The sequence below is a fragment of the Eublepharis macularius genome, chromosome 13 (genome assembly GCF_028583425.1).
Source record: "Eublepharis macularius isolate TG4126 chromosome 13, MPM_Emac_v1.0, whole genome shotgun sequence".
NCBI classification, from domain to species: Eukaryota; Metazoa; Chordata; class Lepidosauria; order Squamata; family Eublepharidae; genus Eublepharis; species Eublepharis macularius.
The window spans coordinates 59759947-59778239 of NC_072802.1; the positions used below are offsets into that span (position 1 = coordinate 59759947).

Below are 18293 nucleotides of genomic sequence, written 5' to 3' on the forward strand. Positions count from 1 at the left end.
AGTAGATTAGGCCAGTCAGATAATTTGATTCCAGGCTATCAGGAGGCTTCCTCGCTTTCACGTTTGCCAAAGCGCCACGCCACATGCGGATAAATTAGGTCTAGTGAGCGAGAAAAGCTTGTTCTGATTTTTGCAAACAAACAAAAAAAAATATGCATGACACAACTGTGTCACCCCATTTCTGCAGCTACAGGGAAATGCGCTGCTAGGGCGATGCTCCTTCTTGGTTGGATTGATGAGTGCAGCTTCCCCCAATGCTGCTTTGGGGAGCAATGCAAACACACATGGCCGCAAGCTGAATAGATGCGCCCGAACCAGACCATTAATATCTGACATGTGGTTTTTGCTTCCTCCACGGCAAACAAATTCCTATTGCTAAGGGAAGGGAAAGGAATACACATCCTACAGAGTTCAAAAGAAGCTTCTTTCTCTCTCATCGCTTGGAGGGGAAGCACATCCTTCGGTCTGCGACTGCACGCGCAGCCTCTTTTCTTCTCTCCTGCCCCTAACTCTCCCTCTTCTTTTGTGCTTCTAGAGGCCTGATCAATGACTAGTTTTATTAGAAGGGGCCTGTAAGGAAGGAGTAGCAGGGAGCAGAGCCGAGATCCCGCTCATCTGCAGAAGTGGCTGGCTGGCTAGACCCCGTTGGCTTGAAGCGCCGTATTCCACAACGCCCTCCACAAAGTATAATTAACTTGTGGAACTCTTTGGCCCAGGACACAGCAAAGGCCACTAGGTTAGGGTTGCCAGATCCAAGTTGGGAAATTCCTGGAGATTTGGGGGGGGGGTGAAGCCTGGAGAGGGTGGGGTTGAGGCAGGGAGGGGCCTCAGAATAGTATCATGCCATACAGTCCACCCTCCAAAGCAGCCATTTTCTCCCAGGGAACTGATCTTGGTCACCTGGAGATCAGCTGTAATTCCGAGAGATCGCCAGCCACCACCTGGAGGCTGGCAACCCTACCACTAGCTCAGATCTGCTTTAAAGGAGGATTAGGCAAATTCAGGAAGGACGGGGTTCCATTAATGGCCGTTTTATCATGATGGATAACTGGGACTTCCATGTTCACATACGGTAGAAAGGCAGCACCTAATGGAGGCTTTAGCCTCTGCCCCTCTGCTATGAGTAGGGTTGCCAGCCTCCAGGTGGTAGCTGGAGATCTCCCGGAATTACAACTGATCTCCAGGCAACAGAGATGAGTTCCCCTGGAGAAAATGGCTAATGTGAAAGATGAACTCTCCGGCATCCTACCCCACTGAATCCCCTCCCCAGGGCCGGCTCCAGCATCACTGGCACCTGAGGCAGCTTAAGGGCTGCCGCTGTGCGCACGTGCACCAGGCTGCGTTATGATGTCACTGTGTGTGATGTCATCACACAGGGCTGGGTGCGCACACGGGGGGGGCGGTTTCCAGCCCTCCTGTTCAGTTGCTCTGTGGGCCAGGCACAGCTGGCCGCCCTGGCCGCCGGCTGTGCCTGGCCTGCAGAGCAACTGAACGGGAGGCTGCCCCACGCTGTTGCCACCAGCATGAGCTCCTAGCCAGCGGAGCAGCCGCGGGCCAGGCACAGCAGGCCGCCAGGGCGGCACGTGGTGGTGTGCATCCTCCCAGCCCTCCAGTTCAGATGCTCTGTGTACCACCCCAGCTGCCTGCCGCACCTGGCCCGCAGCTGTGTGCTGGCGGCAGTGGCGGCAGCAGCACAGAACAACTGGGCGGGAGGGCTGGGAGGCTGCCTGCTCAGTGGCCCCGCGCTGCCACCACCAGCACACCCTCCTGGCCGGGCGCAGCAGCACGCCCCTGCCCCCAGTCCGGCGCCCCCTCCGGTGCCTTAGCTCCTGAGGCAGCTGCCGGGCCAGCCTAAATGGGTGAGCCAGCCCTGCCCCTCCCTTCCCCAAACTCCACCCTCCAAATCTCCGGGAATTTTTGAACCTAGACCTGGCAACCCTAGCTGTCAGTCTTCCAGGGCATCTTGCTGACCTCTGTGGGAAACGGCATGCTGGACTAGGTGGACACTTGGTCTAAACCAGCAGGATAAATTCAATGCTCTTCTCTTGTTACATCTGAGATGGCTACTGGAAGGCCAGAGAACATCCCCTGGGCCAGGCCAGTGTTCTTGTCCAATCTTGGCCCCTTCTCTAGGAACATTTTGCCCCAGACTCAAACTAGCACTAGCCATCTGTCTTTCAAATGCCTCCTGGAGCATGAGCCATGCCTTCTCTCTACACAAAAGTGCCTTTTTTTAACAAGCAAACATCACTTTTTTGAACATTTACATTGAGAATCACAGCCTGATATACCGCGGTAGAAAAGCGATATATGTAGATATATGTAGACTGGGGCTTTTTAGTCTCTTTCCCCTGCCACCTGTGCTATTATGTGCAAAATTCTAAGAAGTTCCACTTCCCTATCGATTGAAACACATCCACTCTGCCCTCAGACTCTGAATATTGGTCTTCCGCGTTCGGTGTGCAAAAAAAAAAAAACGGCACCGGAGGGAAGTTCTCTCTCTTGAGTAACATTGCAGATTGTTTTAAAGCAAGGCGAACTGTCTGGGAGTCCTAATAAACAATATCTGTGAGAAGCAAATGTACTGAATCTTGGTAGATGTCGGGAATAATCAGTCTCTTCATGCACGGGAATTCAAAGGCAGGAAAAACAGATACATTTTAATGACAGTCTCACAGAGGCCCGTCAATTCAACGTGATGGATTCTGGCACGGAAACGTCTCGGTAACGTCGCCAAACAGAACAGCCTTTGTTCCATCCTGCTTCAGAGTGTAGCCGCCTGACTAAGAGGCGGCAGCGGTGTCGTGAACCCTGCCAATTAACTTCTCGACTCCTGGGTGTGAGATACCAGCCTCTCCCGGTAAGGCTCCGAACAGTCCTTTTCTTGAACACGGGCCTGGAATAGCAGATTCCAAGCCCTGTACAGATACACCAATTTAAGACAACTGAAGTGAACGTAGGAAAGGTAATTGTGATGGCTTGTCTAGGGTAACCCAGCCAATGTGTGATGGAAGGCTCTGCCAAACCTACTCCAGGTTATAAAAATGCCCGCACCTGCTGGAAAGCCGCATACAGCAGGTGTTCGAGAGAAAGACAGATAGCTTTGCTGCCTACGCACTCTAGTCTGTCATACCAGAGATGTTTATTTAAGCAGAAACAAGTTTTATACGACTTGTGCATTCAAACCAGCTTGCTTTATTTCAAGCTTTGGGCGGGGGGGTGGGGTTTGTCATCATTTGGATTCCCGTGCACCTGCAGGTTGTAAGACTGTTCAGTGCAGGAGGCGTTTGGGCAGAAAAGGCGATCGCCTGCTACGTTTCAGCTTTCAAAAGAGAATAGGGAAGTGTTATGCTTCTACCCTCGTGCTGAGATCGGCCTCTTGGGCCAACAGTTTTCCTCTCCAATCTCACCAGGGTCTTCTCCATACTTGCCTCTTCCCTTCTTCACTGCCAAGTTCCTGACTGCCAGATTTAAAATATCAGGTGGTCAAGCAACACAGCTGCATACACCAAGAAGCAAAGGGAAGGAAAATGTTTCCCCGTGCTGCAGGAGACCTTTACGGAAGGCTGCCCTGCGGAGAGCAACTTGGGGTCACCAAGAGATGAGGCTGGCCTTGGAGACAAGTTTTCCAATTAGTAGTGCATCCTTCAAAAAAATAGCAAAAATCTGGTGGCTTTATAGGGGCCCAGCAGGAGGGCAGTATCAACAGGCAGTAAAACAGTAAAAGAACTTCCACGCAGCGAGAAACAAGGAAAAACAAAAAGCGAAAGGCTGAGCTGGAGCCTTTCTAATTCCCTGATGTGCTAGTTATCTACTTGCAAGTAGTTCATTTTACATAGCAAAGTGGCAGTTCCCCATGTGAAACAAATGCTGTCCATTCTCTCCGCTCGGCATTCTACTGCTTCATTCTCACTGCCAGGGGTCATTTCGTAGAAAAAGAGCTGGAGGAACTCATTAGCATAACTCATTAGCATATGCCACGCCTCTTGCCATCACCAGAAGTGTGTCATTGGTATAACTGATTTGCATATGCCACACCCCCTGACATCACCTATTCTGGCTCTTTTGGACCCAATCCTGGCCATTCAGGGCCAAAATTGGGCTCAAAATGGCAAAAAGGGGCTGAAAATGGCCGAAAAGGGGCCCAAAACGGTCAGGATCAGGCTGCTGATGAGAGGGAGAGTGATCCACCACTCGTCAGAAGCCCGATCCAGGCCATTTCGGCCCCAATCCAGGCTGAAACGGGCCCAAAATGGCCGAGAGTCAGGTGGGTGGGGCCACCTGAAATGGGACCTCTTTGGGGAACTGCCAGAACTGCATTCCTGTGCGTTCCCCCTCGAAATGAGCCCTGCTCACTGCACAGGTAACAGACTTTGTAATCAAACGCCAATGTCACTACTGGGCATAAACTGGAAAGTGTATCAGATTTTCCTAAGTGGAGGGAAATTTGGTGTGACAATGTCCAAAGAATCTAGGTTTGCAGATGGCCATCCCTGACTAAAGAAGAACAAAGAAAAAGCTATATTGTTGCTTATTGCTTAGAAACAGGAAAAGTTTTATAGCTTACTTTTATTGTCTAGCCTCTTAAAACATTTAATAATAAATCTCCCTGACTCGTAAACCCCAAACCCTGGGTTGTTCAAATCAGTATGGCTTTAAAATGTAATAAACTCATTTTTATTAAGTTTACATAAGCAATAGATGCAACAGAATCTATGCTCTCAGGACAAGATAAATACACACAGAGAGAGAAATGCTTGGCAGAGTTTTGTGAAAATCAAGAATCAGCATAAGGCAACAGTGGAGGTTCAATTTAAAATATTCCAGAAGGGCAAAACATTATTTCCTGAACTGCAGCAGAACATGAGAATGGTTTTCCATTATGAGACTGATATCATCCAACAAAATAAGCATTTAAGAAATAAAACGGGATGAAACAGAACAAAAAGGACAGAGGAGCACGAAGAAATGCACCGAAGAAATGCACACAAGAGACAAAATTCAGACCACGGGGAAAGGATGGGTTCAAAATAAACTTTTGCACCAACTACACAGAGCCTGCCAGGTCTGGCACCAAATCAAAGACATCCACATGGCAATAATGGGGATAGTTGTCGCAACACAGTACGAAATCTGGTTTGTGTTGTTCCAAAAATCAGGAAAACTATTTCAGGGCATCAGAAATAAATGGCTGGAAACTGCTGAAGTAAGACTGAAAACCACCTGCTCACAGACACTGAATGCGGCACACGGAGAGCGGGCCTTTTTCAGGAAAGCAAGAAAGAACGCCTTTAATATTTGATCGGATGCTGGCCTCCCAAAATACCATTATGCAGCCACTGAGTACTTGGGGTGACTGCCGGTGAAAGGAAATCACCGCAGCTAAGAGTCACGTTCAGGGGCCTGCTTTCATTAGCTTGTCAGGCAGAGGACATGGCTTTTTGCTCCGACGTTTGTAATTGTTTCCACTCGTGCTAATTAATGGTGACTATGGAATTACTGAGGATGACGCTGGTCCAGAGTGCCAGGCGCTGTCATGTTGCCGGATGCAGAATGTCCCCAGACTCCAGGGCAACCCTGACATGGGGAAGAGTCCCTGTTGCAATTATGGGGAGGGGCCGTGGCTCAGCGGCGGAAACCAAGCTTTGGAGGCTCCAAACCCAGCATATCAGATAGCAGAGCTGGGAAGGGGACCATGGCTCTGCTTAGTATGCAGAGAGGCTGTGGCTCAGTGGTAGAGCATTTGCTTTGCGTGCAGAAGGTCCCAGGTTCAATCCCTGGCACCTCCAGTTGAAAGGACCAGGTAGTAAGTGATATGAAAGACTATCGCCCGAGACCCTGGAGGGATCTGAGTAGACAACAGTGACCTCAGTGGACCTATGGTCTGATTCAGTATAAGGCAGCTTCATGTGTGTTCATGTGAAGGTCACCAGTTCTATCCACAGCATCTCCAGTTAAAAGAATGGGGCACTGGGTGATGTGAAAGGTCAGAGATGCTGGAAAGCTGCAGCTAGTCAGAGCAGATGATACAGACTTCGAAAAAGCAGAAGCCTGCTTCAGTATAAGACAATTTCATGTGTTCATGTGAAAGATCCATACTGGACCTTGGAAAGCTACTGCAAGTCAAAGAAAGCAGGGCCAGGTTTGACAGACCAGTGGTTTCACACCATGTAAAACTGCTTCATATACATGCACAGGCTTTCTTTGAAGGGGAGCGGTCTTGGCTCAGTGGTACAGTACCTGAGTGCATTTTGAAGGTCTCGGATTCTAAACTCTCCAGTTAAAGGATCTCAAGAAAGGCCTCTTTCTGCCTGTTATCTTGGACAACAGTGAGCCCTCCAGGACTGTGAGCCCTCCAGGACTGTGCAAAAATGGAACATCAATCTGTTTAAGGCAGTTTCATATGTCCACAATGTTTTCAGGCATCATGGGATGCCTTAACATTGTAGAGGCACTCATACTGCTCAGGCACATACACAGAATCTGTTTTCAGTGCTAAGGTTCAGGCCCTATAACAGGAGAAGAATGTTGATACTATCCTCTTTGAGAACGGTCAGAGACCATTTTCTTTAGCAGGAGATAACCACATCACTCCCATGAAGGCATGGAATTAGGGGGAATTTGGCATCTCTCGTTTTAAAATCAAGCATAGTGCCAACCAGATTACTCTAAATCCCATACCAAGGCTGGCCAACAGACAGTAGAATATTTGGCTTTGGCACTGACTCATTGTCATCTACTTACTTCAACACATTAACTTTCTAATGTGCTTTATACTGAGCCAGACCTTCAATCTCTCATGGTCATTTTAATATAAATATGATAAAATAAATAAATAAATAAATTTATCTACTCTGACTGGCAGTAGCTGTCCAGGGTCTCAAGTGAATGTCTTTCACATCACCTACTGCCTGGTCCTTTTAACTGGAGGTGCCGGGGATCAAACTTGGGACCTTCTGCAAGCAAAGCAGATACTCCACCACTGAGCCACAGCCCTGCCCCAAGTGCCTTCACACCAGCTTGCCCATATGAGTGGTGTTAACAACAAAAAAGCAGTGGAATTAAATCTGCATCTCACAATGAATGCAAACCCCCAGCTACATAAAAACACAGTAAGCTTTGATTGAGATGATTAAAAGCCATGGGACGAAACCTGTGGGGTCGCTTCCACAAGCAGGGATGAATTCCAACAGCACAACCTCATGAATGGGACGGGATAGCAGACACACTAGTTGGAGAACAACTGCTCTTGTCTTGGGGGATACCTTTGCCTTGCTTTTCCATTCCAGTTACATCCCTGATTTTAGCACCGATTCTCTGGCATGGGTGGAAAAGCTGAAGTTCATGCAAGTCTTGAAGCACCTCATTGCTGCTCTTCAGTTCCCCTGCCCCTCCTGTGAGCCCCACCCTCCATCCACAATGAGGATTCATCACCAGCAGCACACATCACACACTCTGGAGGGCTTGCTTGTAGTAAAATGGGGATCAGGTTAATTCAAACAAGAAATGATTAATCTTAACACAGAAAGCAGTAAGGGCTTCCATGCGTTAAAATGCTTTATGTAATATCAAAGCAACAGAATGCACAAGAGGAACAGAATTCATAATCAGGGGAAGGAATTCAATACCGTTTTGTGTAGGCCTCTGCTTGTAGTTCTTCTAAAGCCAAAGCCTCTTCCTTGAGATGAAGCCCAGGGAATTCCTAGCTTGATGGAAGCTGTCAAAGAAGAGAAAGACACTCAATAATATACCATTGCAAAGGGGAATAAATCAGTTTATAAAAATGGGCAGAATTTCCATATCAAAGCTCCAATGCAAATTCTGCACACACACACAAAAAGGCAACTCTATGCTATCAGATAATGTTACCTGTGGTAACAAAAGGCATTAACAGGTGGCAACTGAAGCTCAGAGCACTGTTTATTAACTTCAATCGGCAGCACACCAGTTGTGGTCCCTCTTGGAAAAGGGTGATCCTGACACAATTATATAGTAACAGCAAGGCTACATTATCATAACACTCTCTACGTGAGGCTCCCAATAAAGAGTCTTTGGAAACACCAACAAGGCACAGAATATATTGGCTAGGTCACCAATGGGGACTCACTGCAGTAAGAATATTTCGCTAGAGTTCAAAGGTAGACACTTGCTTTCACGTTGCTTCAGGCACAAATCAAAATGGCAGGGCTGATATTGAAAGCTGAAACAGTGTGATACCAGGGAATCAGAAGAACTGCCCTCTTCCATATGAACCTGTCCATCAATAAAAGGGTGGGGGCCAGTTTGGTGTAGCGGTTAAGAGTGCGACTCTTTTATCTGGAGAACTGGGTTTGATTCCCCTCTCCTCCGCTTGAAGCCAGCTGGGTGACCTTGGGTCAGTCACTTAAGAGCAGCAGGACTCTAGATTGGAGAGCCAGGTTTGATTCTCCACTCCTCCGCTTGAAGCCAGCTGGGTGACCTTGGGTCAGTCACAGCTCTCTCAGAGCTTTCTCAGTCCCACCCACCTCACAGGGTGATTGTTGTGGGGATAATAATAACACCTTTTGTAAACCGCTCTGAGTGGGCGTTAAGTTGTCCTGAAGGACAGTATATAAATCAAATGTTGTTATGTTGTTGTTGTTGTTGTTGTTGTTGTTGTTGTTGTTGTTGTTGTTGTTGTCATCGTTGTCAGCTGGGATCATCATCAGATGCCCATCTCTGGATACCATGAACTTTGGAATTTCGCCAGGTAGTTTAAGCTTTTGAAACCTTAGCAGGATTTTTACACTTGCATGAGGATCAATGCAAGGTAAGCTCACAGCGATATATAAAGTTGGGCCTACCAAAGCTGTGAGAGGACCGCAGGTGCCTCAAATTCTACGCAGTCGATGCTGAGCACCGCTCAGCCCCGAACAAAGATCTCTCACACCACTCTCAAAACACTGAAAGCCCCATCATGCACATTTACAAGTCTCTAGACCTCATGGGTTGTGGACAAGTTGGAGCATAAGTGAGCAGTTGTCCTCAAAAGGCTCAGGCGCACGGCAGGCAGTGAAACGGGACGAAGAATCTGAATGGTAAGTTGCGGCAGGTTTTGGTCCAGCGCTTATCTTCACAAAGGTTTATGCATCACGGTAAGCAGGGCTTTTTTTCTGGGAAAAGAGGTGGTGGAACTCAGTGGGTTGCCCTCGAAGAAAATGGTCACATGGCTGGTGGCCCCGCCCCCTGATCTCCAGACAGAGGGGAGTTTAGATTGCCCTCCGCGCCGCAGCGGTGCGGAGGGCCATCTAAACTCCCCTCTGTCTGGAGATCGGGGGCGGGGCCACCAGCCATGTGACCATTTTCAAGAGGTTCCGGAACTCTGTTCCCCTGCGTTCCCCCTGAAAAAAAGCCCTGATGGTAAGTTGTTTTTATTTATAGTTTTGTTGTGATTTCTGTTGTTAGGCTTTTGCTTTATTTTACTTCATGAGATTTATCTGCTTCTCCACCCCCCCCCCCTTTACTGTAAACTGTTTTGTGTGACAATCTGTTCAGCGAATACATCTTAAAATAAATTCATAAATTTGGAGGCTAAATTTGGGGAATCTGCTTTCCTTCTGTTTTCTTATTTCTTCACACTGCTGTTGGATCCTTACTTTATGTTTTTAGAGCTCTGGACTCCTGGCCTCTATGCAGGCTGGACTTGATGCAGGGATCTGCCTGCCAGACAGGTAATTTCCAGGGACTCTTTACCTGGCCCCTTGAAACCAAATACACCAACCTTCTGTTACTGTTCTAGTCTCTGCTGGATTTCCAAAGTCATTTCGGAGTAGTAGGTATTTTTAAACCACAAAGGCACATATCCTCTGTAACATTAAAAATATGAGAGCAAAATTCAGGCCCAGTAGCACCTTAAAGACTAATTAGATTTTTGGGTTATGAGCTTTCGAGAGTCTGACGAAGGGAGCTCTGACCCTCAAAAGCTCCTACCCTGGAAATCTAGCCAGTCTTTAAGGTGCTACTGGACCCAAATTGGCTCTTCTACTATAGGCCAACATAGGGTTGCCAGCTCCAGGTTGGGAAATTCCTGGAGATCTGGGAGATGAAACCAGGATAAACCTGGAGAAAGTGGGGTTTGGGGAGGGAAAGGACCTTGGCATGGCATAATTCCATAGACTCCACCCCCCAAAGTAGCCATTTTCTCCAGGGGAATGGATCTCCAAGGCCTGGAGACAAGTTGTAATTCCAGGAGATCTCCAGCCACCACCTGGAGGCTGGCAACCCTAGGCCAACGTGGCTACCCACCTGAAACTAAATTAAAAACATGGGCCATGGAGTTGTCATCAACAGTCACTGAGCATTCATAGAGAGTGCCTTTTTAAACACAGAAAATAGGGGGCTGTTGCTGATCCCTCTCTGTTACATGTATGCCTGATTGCATACCTGCCATTAGTGTGTATTTCCTTTTCTGTGCTGATCTCTGTTGTACACCATACTGGGTTTCTGAGAGTGTGTAAAATGTTGAACTGCAATGTACTGAGCCAAAGGGGGGGGGGTTGTCTCCTATCTGCTAAAGGTATTTACTTTCATTTCTACAGCAAATGTCCTTGACGGCAAGCTACAGCCAGCTCGGAATGTATCTTTTCCCAGAGAATGATTTCATCCTGTACTATGTCTAGTCTAAACTAATCAGTTCCCATGAAACTCTTTGGGGTTTTTGCGCCAGAATGCCAATGGACACTATCCTGGGATGGGAAGGTTCCCTATAATTAACACTGACCTTTTTTGAATAGTCACTTCTGCCAATGCATTTGTACATATCACTTGGACTGTATAGATCTCTAATAAAAGTTACTTCAACCAATGCACCCGAGTGCTTGCTGTGCGGGACTTGAGGATCTACCTTCCAAGGACTGACATCATTTTAAGCCAACTTTGCCAATAAGCCTGCAAAAGTTACTGGCTGTATGACAAATGTGATTAGTTGACCACTGTTTATTTGACCATGGTCAAGATACCAAAATTGCACCACTCACTACTAGTTTGCAGCTTTCCCTCCCCCACCCCAGCTATGGTATAATTCGTTAGGAAAAGTAGGATTGACAGTTGCTTGGCCTTTATCCTTGCAGAAGTTTCAGGCAAACCCCCAACACAGCAAAGCTTCTCTCGCTGGTCACCTGCTAGAACCACAGATATCTCCAAACAGCAACACATGCAGGCACCGGAGGAGAAAATGTCTCCCCTCGGGACCACCCACATTAAAACTTGTAATAACTCACTCCTTTTAAAAGAGACACAATAATGACTTGATAATTAGCATAAGTCTCAAACATGTTGTTAACTAAATATTTTAAATTGTACATAAACAGTCAATGCTTTAAAATAGCCGGTGCAATATTTTACCAAAATTTGTCCAGTTAGTTGACCAGATCTGATTCGACTGATTAAATGCCCCACAACTTACAAAGAAAAACCAGGCACACCTATGTAAGACCCAACAGACCGACTGCCCAGAATATTTTTAAAATGAAATGAATGCCCCATTTACTCCCCCTGTTTGATGGCCTCGACACAGTTCTTAGTGACTAAATAGCTTTTAAAGATATTGCCAAATACTAGGGCCATAAACTTCAGCTGACATGACTGGAGACCCATTAGAGATCCTTGAGCAGCGTCTGGGAGGGTCAGGTATTTAAATGTCTTCTCATCATTGCTGACAATGTACAGAGTAACAAAATGCGGAGAATCACGAGGAAGCAATTAGATATAATGGTCGTGAATTTCGAACGAAAAAAAGACTTGGAAAAATCACAAAATTATTCTTGCTGTTATTTCATAATTCAAATTGCCATTCAATACATATCAGTACACACAGTCTTCATATACAGACCTATACATAAAAGTGCTAGTGCACGCAGCCTTCCTCGGGAGCAGCATCCGATGTTTTCTTTAGTGGAGTTTGAATGGGAGTTTTTGAATACTGAAAATTACGTCGGTGAGATAATCATCTTTGAAAAAGACTCGGGAATGGGACACACACACACACACACACACCCAATGAACAGGTCTACCCGTCAGATGGTCTAATCCAACCTGCATGTATTCAGACCTATACTTGAAATTTGACCCTATGAACTTTTTGAGTAAATTCCAAGAATATTGATGGACTTTAGAAGTATTAATTGTTCATAGGCAATACCATCATTGTTTTGCACTAGCACGTTATGTACAGGTCTGTATATGAAGACTGTGTGTACTGATATGTATTGGATGGCAACGTGAATTATGAAATAACAGCAAGAATAATTTTGTAATTTTTCTAAGTTTTTATTTCGTGACAATGAACAGAGAGCATAAGAACATATGAAGAGCTGTGCTGAACCAGACCAGTGTCCATGGAGTCCAGCATCCCATCTCACACAGAGGCCAAGCAGTTACTATTGAGGGCCATAAACAGGGCATAGAGGCCACGGCCTTCTTCTTAGGTTGCCTCCTGGCATTGGTATTCAAAGATTTACTGCCTCTGAATGCGGAGTTTCCCCTTAGCCACTGATAGATCTATCCTCCATGAATTGTCTAACCCCCTAAGTAGGCTTCTGTGTAGCTCCTTACCCCACTGTCCATCACCCTCCATCCTTGCTCCGACATTTTTGCCCTCCCATGCTCCGGAATCCCTTTCCATACTGAAATGCGGAGAACGAAAAATGACTTTTTAAAGAAATTGAAGTTAGGCGGCCTCAGCGAATCTCTTTGCACATCGCTATACTTGTATAAAGTATTCTGGTTGCAGGGTCCAGAGTGCTTCCTTAATGAGGAATTCCAGTTTCCCTTAGGCCATGACAAACATAACTAGTCAAAGCCAGCTCTCACTTTGTCCCTTAACTACGCTGGCTTGCCGTCACGTCATTGAGAAATGGAGAAGAGGTTGCTTATAGTTTAATAAGACGGTGTAATTGACACATATTACCAGCTAAAGGCATAAACGATCTTGATGGCCTGTCTGAGGAACATGTCCAGCCATCAGGCTGTCTCCTCTACTAGGATCCGCTCGGAAAAGCTTCTGCATAATTTGTAGCAAGAGAAGAGTACTCTGATGCTGGGATCTCTTTGGAGAGAATGCTTATTAGCTTTCAGATTCACTTAATGTTTTATTTGATTCCATTCATCTGTCTCTGTCTTTTGTCCCTATACCTCAACAGGACAGGTGTATTCTGTGCGTCCTCAAATAATTGCATAAATGCTACCTTTTGTACAAAATCGGGACGCTCTTTTTGAGGGGGGCGGGAATCTATATAGATATGGATCCAGAGGAGTTAGCCCCGTTAGTCTGTAGTAGCAAAATAGTAAAGAGTCCAGTAGCACCTTTAAGACTAACCAACTTTATTGCAGCATAAGCTTTTGAGAGCCACAGCTCTCTTCATCAGAGGCATCTGACAAAGAGAGCTGTGGTTTGTGTCTGACAAAGAGAGCTGTGGCTCTCGAAAGCTTATGCTACAATAAAGTTGGTTAGTCTTAAAGGTGCTACTGGACTCTTTACTATTTTTATAGATATGCTGTGCCTATGGAAGACCTGGAAACCCAATAGAGCTTTTGGCAGAGTTATTTCAACAGGGTCTACATACTAGGACCTCTACAAACTAGGACCCATGAGGAAGCACAGGGGAGAAGAGGAAACAGTCTGGAAACTCACCGACACAAACACTGAAATCCCCTCTCCTCCAGAATTGTATAAACTCGTGAGTCCAGCAGCCTGTTTCCCACCGCGGCCAACTAGATGTCTCTAAGAATCCCACAAGGCCGGCCTGACTTTAGTCTGTGTTTCCCCGAGCAAAAGGTATTCAGAAAGGTAAAGCGAAATCAATGCACCCTTTTTGTAACTTCAGCCATTGCAGTTGTTCAGTGTTATGCACCACAGTGTGGTGCTCTCGCAGGGGGACAGGAAGATTTGGAAAGAGACTACCAGCCTCTGAGCATCTAAAGAGTAAAATTCTAAAATTCCACAGGAACTCTCTCTCTTTGAAACTCTCTGTGCTCCAAATGAAACTGATAAGAAACACACTGTTGGGATTTTCTGATCCAGCCATCCATTTCTTTTCCTCTTTTTAAGAATCTGGGTTCTTCAAAGAAAAACCAAAGGGAAATTAAAGAGAAATCCCTCGTTTGAAAGAGAAAAAAAAGGCAAATAAGAGGAATCACAATGGCTATATCTAAAAAAGTATATTTTGGAAACAGAAATTCCCATCCCCATAAGAACACTAAATCAGAGAGCAGAACCACAAGTGACAAAAGGCACAGACTGGACACTTGTCAGCTTCCCTCAAGTTTTGATGGGAAATGTAGGCAGCTTGGTGGAATGTTGGACAAGTGACAGTTGAAAAGTCCTTTGGACAGCAGTCAGAGAGTCAAGCTGCAAGACCAGGATGCCTACATTTCCCATCAAAACTTGAGGGAAGCAGACAAGTGTCCAACCTGTGCCTTTTGTCACTTGTGGTTCTGCTCAGAGACTGACAATGCAATCTGTGCAGAGTTACCCCCAGTCTAATTCCACTGATTTCCAGTGGACATAAACTGGAGAAAGTCTGTACAGGATTGTGCTCTGAATCTCTCAAATGTATTTTATTTGTACTTTGAAGCAGCAATAAGAGAAAATGGCTGCAATTTTGACCGAATCAGTGACACTGGCACAGGGGACTTGGGGAGTAACATTTCCGCTTCTCCATGCTTCTCCCTCCATTTCCTGTATTTTTTTCCTTGTAGGGTTAAAGGCGAAGGTTTAAGGAGAAAGCGACAAAGCAGGATTACAGCTGAACATCAAGAAGACTGATGACAATGAGGAAATTGAAATTGTTCCAAGATTTTCTATTCCCTTGGCTCAATCATCAACCATAAGGGAGACCTCAATGAAGAAATCAGAAGAAGATTGAGACTTGGAAGAGCAGCTGTGAGAGAGCTAGAGAAGATCCTTAAAGATAAGGATGTCTCTCTGGGGACCAAGATCAAGATAATCCAAACGATGGTATTCCCCATTGCTATGTATGGATATGAAAGTTGGATGGTGAAGAAAGCGGACAGGAAGAAAATTGATTCATTTGAAATTAATCCATTGAAATGTGCTGGAGGAGAGTTTTGTAGGTACCATGGATGGACAAAAAGACAAATAAGTGAGTTCTAAATCAAGCCTGAATTCTCCCTAGAAGCTAAAATGACAAAACTGAGGCTATCGTACTTTGGTCACATTATGAGAAGACAAGATTCTCTGAAAAAGTCAATAATGCTAGGAGAAGTGGAAGGCAGTGGGAAAAGAGGAAGACCTAAAACAAGATGGCTTGACCCAATAAAAGAAGCCATGCCCTTCAGTTTGCAGGATATGAGCAAGTCTGTTAATGATAGGATGTTTTGGAGGTCTTTCGTTCATAGGGTCATCATAGGTCAGAGCTGACTTGACATCATATAACACACAGAGGGCTTAAAGTAATAGGAAATAGCATCCCATCTCCAAAGATCAGATTGAGGAGAGTCTAGCAGAAGGCAGGCAATGTTAGAGAATACACTGGGGGCGGGGTTTAGTATTTTTTTACAAACTCACCACATGAGACCCCAACTGCAAGGAAAGTTGTCTTGGGTGAGTGGGAAGAGGGAGTTCTTCTGTGGCTTGGATTCTCTATCCAAGCCAGAGAAGAATTCACAATGATTATGCTCACCTTTATGTTGAAGGGATAGGGTTGCCAGCTCCCAGGTAGTGGCTGGAGATCTCCCAGAATTACAACTGGCCTCCAGGCCACAGAGATCAGTTCACCTGGAGAAAATGGCTACTTTTGGGGGTGGACTCTATGGAATTATACAATGCCAAGGTCCTTTCTCTCTCCAAACTCCACTTTCTCCAGGTTTCTCCAGGTTTCACCCATCAGATCTCCAGGAATTTCCCAACTTGGAGCTGGCAAACCTATGAAGGGAAGTCATACAGGCTATTAAAGCCCAGAGAAGAAAGGTTTCTAATCAACAGCTTCAGAGGGTGGGGTCAATTTAGATTTGGAAAATATTGCAGGTAGAACAAGTTGATGCTAGCACTACTGGGATCGGATTTTGTTCCTCTAACAATCTCTGCATCTAGAGAATTATGGGGCATAATATCATGACAATATCAATTTGACCCATTCTTTTCACAGGCTAAACCAACATTGTGGTCATATCCAGATTTAAAAATGAGAAAGAAAGGCTTGGACAGATAAAGGAATTTTTACCTTACATCAATTGACAGGTAATAATGACGAGTTCTTGACATTTTTTCAACTTGTGGTCCAAATATAATTTGCCAGCTTCTGCTGAATGGCAATATTTACAATTGCAACATTTGTTGGTGTCCAAATATGGTCTGGCAGCTTTGAGAGGTTCATAATCTCCCCCACTTTTGGAGATTCTTATTGAATTAATACAGAAAACAAAATCAACAATATTTATATATGAATATTTGAGATCAGTTAATAAATAGGATATACGCCGTCTTAGAGATGAATGGAATAACAATCTGGAGCATCCAATTTTGCTAAAGCAATGGGATAAGGCATTTGCTGCTATGTATCTTAAATTATTTATGACTTATTCAGCAAAAAAAATATGTTTAGAGTATATTGGACACCACAGCACCTTTTCACTAAATGTTTAAGCACAGTGTCTAACTGTTGGCAGTGTAATTCACAAGACACATCTCTTAAGCATATACTTTGGACATGTTCGGGCATTCAGCCCTTTTAGAAGGAAGTTATTAGTCATATTAATTTTGTATTTAAAAACTCATTTATTTTTGAGGCTGATAATGTACTGTTAAACTATTTGCCTGTCTCTTGGAACATAACTTATGGTTAATGGAAATAGACCCTCCGTGCCCTTACAATTGCTAAAAGACTTAATACTACAACACTGGGAAGACAAAAGCCCACTTCTTGTCATCCGCTCTATTGAAAACCTTATAAATGTACCAACATTTGAACGAATCGCATATAGAAGGCAATTGAATATGGACTTATTTTTAGATATTTGGAAACCTTTTATACATACCGATGTATAGATTTGCTAATAGTATTTTTGTACCCAACACTGTTACCTTTTTTCTTTTTTTTCTGTTTTGTACTAATAAAATAATAAAACGTTTAAATAATTAAAAGTTTTTTTCAAAAAAAAGATTTGTTTTCCTAAGTTAGTGGCTTTAAAATGAAAAATAAACCACTGGGAGATCCAATCACAGACTTTTTGACCTGGACAATAATTTGGTCTCCCCGCCCTGTTCACACACACACACACACACACACACACACACACACACACACACACACACACCACTCAACTTACATGTTCAGTATGTCAATTTGCACAAGTCCTCCCTCCCTCCCGGTTTGCTGCTTTGCCAGAAAAAGTCTCCTACGAAAGCGTGTCAGACAGTCTCTTCGTTCACAGTCACCATTCTACCAACGACATGGAAACGGTTCTTGATTTATGCCAATGTAGAAGAAGGGGGGGAGATAAAAGGGGCTCACAGAGCTTGCCAGCTTCAAGCTTATTGTGCTGTTTCCAAGTTCCCATTCTCAGCTCTTGGCCAGGGTCCATTTTGACGACATGATCCACAGAAGAGGAAAAAAATAGGGAGGGGGGAATGCAGAGAGTCCAAGATATAATAAACGCAAGCTGTACTTCATTATAAAACACTGTTCCCTTTCCAATGATATACTTTTATCGTGGATTTTAATCAAATATCTTACAGCTCTCAGATGAGAAAGGTGGTGGTGGGGAAACGTAATGGCTTTTCTAATTGCTTGTTCTCTGTCACTTGTAACTAATTACCCCACTCACACTGTTGCAAAGTCTGTGGATTTTTTTTTGAGTGCTTATTCAACTGAAGACACCTCCAGTATTAAAAAAGGGTGTGGGGGAGAGAGCAACACAATTAAACCATCCTTTTGACAACTGTCTCTAGCAACTAGCGTGGGTAAATATTTTCAGTCAATAGATTAGTGATGGATCAAAATTCCTCAAACAGAAAGAAAAAAAAGATGAGCAAAATAAGGCATCCAACCTTGCCTTGAATGTGATATCTGCTATATAGCTTATTGCTAGCCATGGCTATTTGCTGGCACTTGTCTGAGAAGATGGCCAAATCTCAGCAACTTTCAAGAGCGTATTTTGGAAGCCAAGACAGTAATAAAGAACATGCTGATTTCTCTTAGGATAGCTCCATATATCATAGCACTGTACCCAAAACCTATTTCTGCATATCCTCGCGCAGATACTTTGCCATTTAAGGGCTTGTCACAGAGATTGGAGCCATCAAATAAAAAGTTTCC

At 44.8% G+C, this 18293-nt stretch overlaps 1 protein-coding gene and 1 non-coding gene across 2 annotated transcripts in view; one reads left to right on the top strand and one right to left on the bottom strand.

Annotated features, from left to right (window-relative positions):
• ARVCF (ARVCF delta catenin family member) overlaps positions 1-7700 on the bottom strand; it is a 376032-nt gene extending 368332 nt beyond the window's left edge. The window contains exon 1 of the mRNA XM_054996344.1: positions 7629-7700. The gene's annotated coding sequence lies outside the window, so the exon portion shown is untranslated. The remainder of the gene's footprint in view (positions 1-7628) is intronic.
• TRNAA-UGC (transfer RNA alanine (anticodon UGC)) lies at positions 5717-5789 on the top strand. Its single transcript has one exon. It is a non-coding gene; the product is annotated as a tRNA-Ala (tRNA).
• Positions 7701-18293: the final 10593 nt, after the last annotated feature.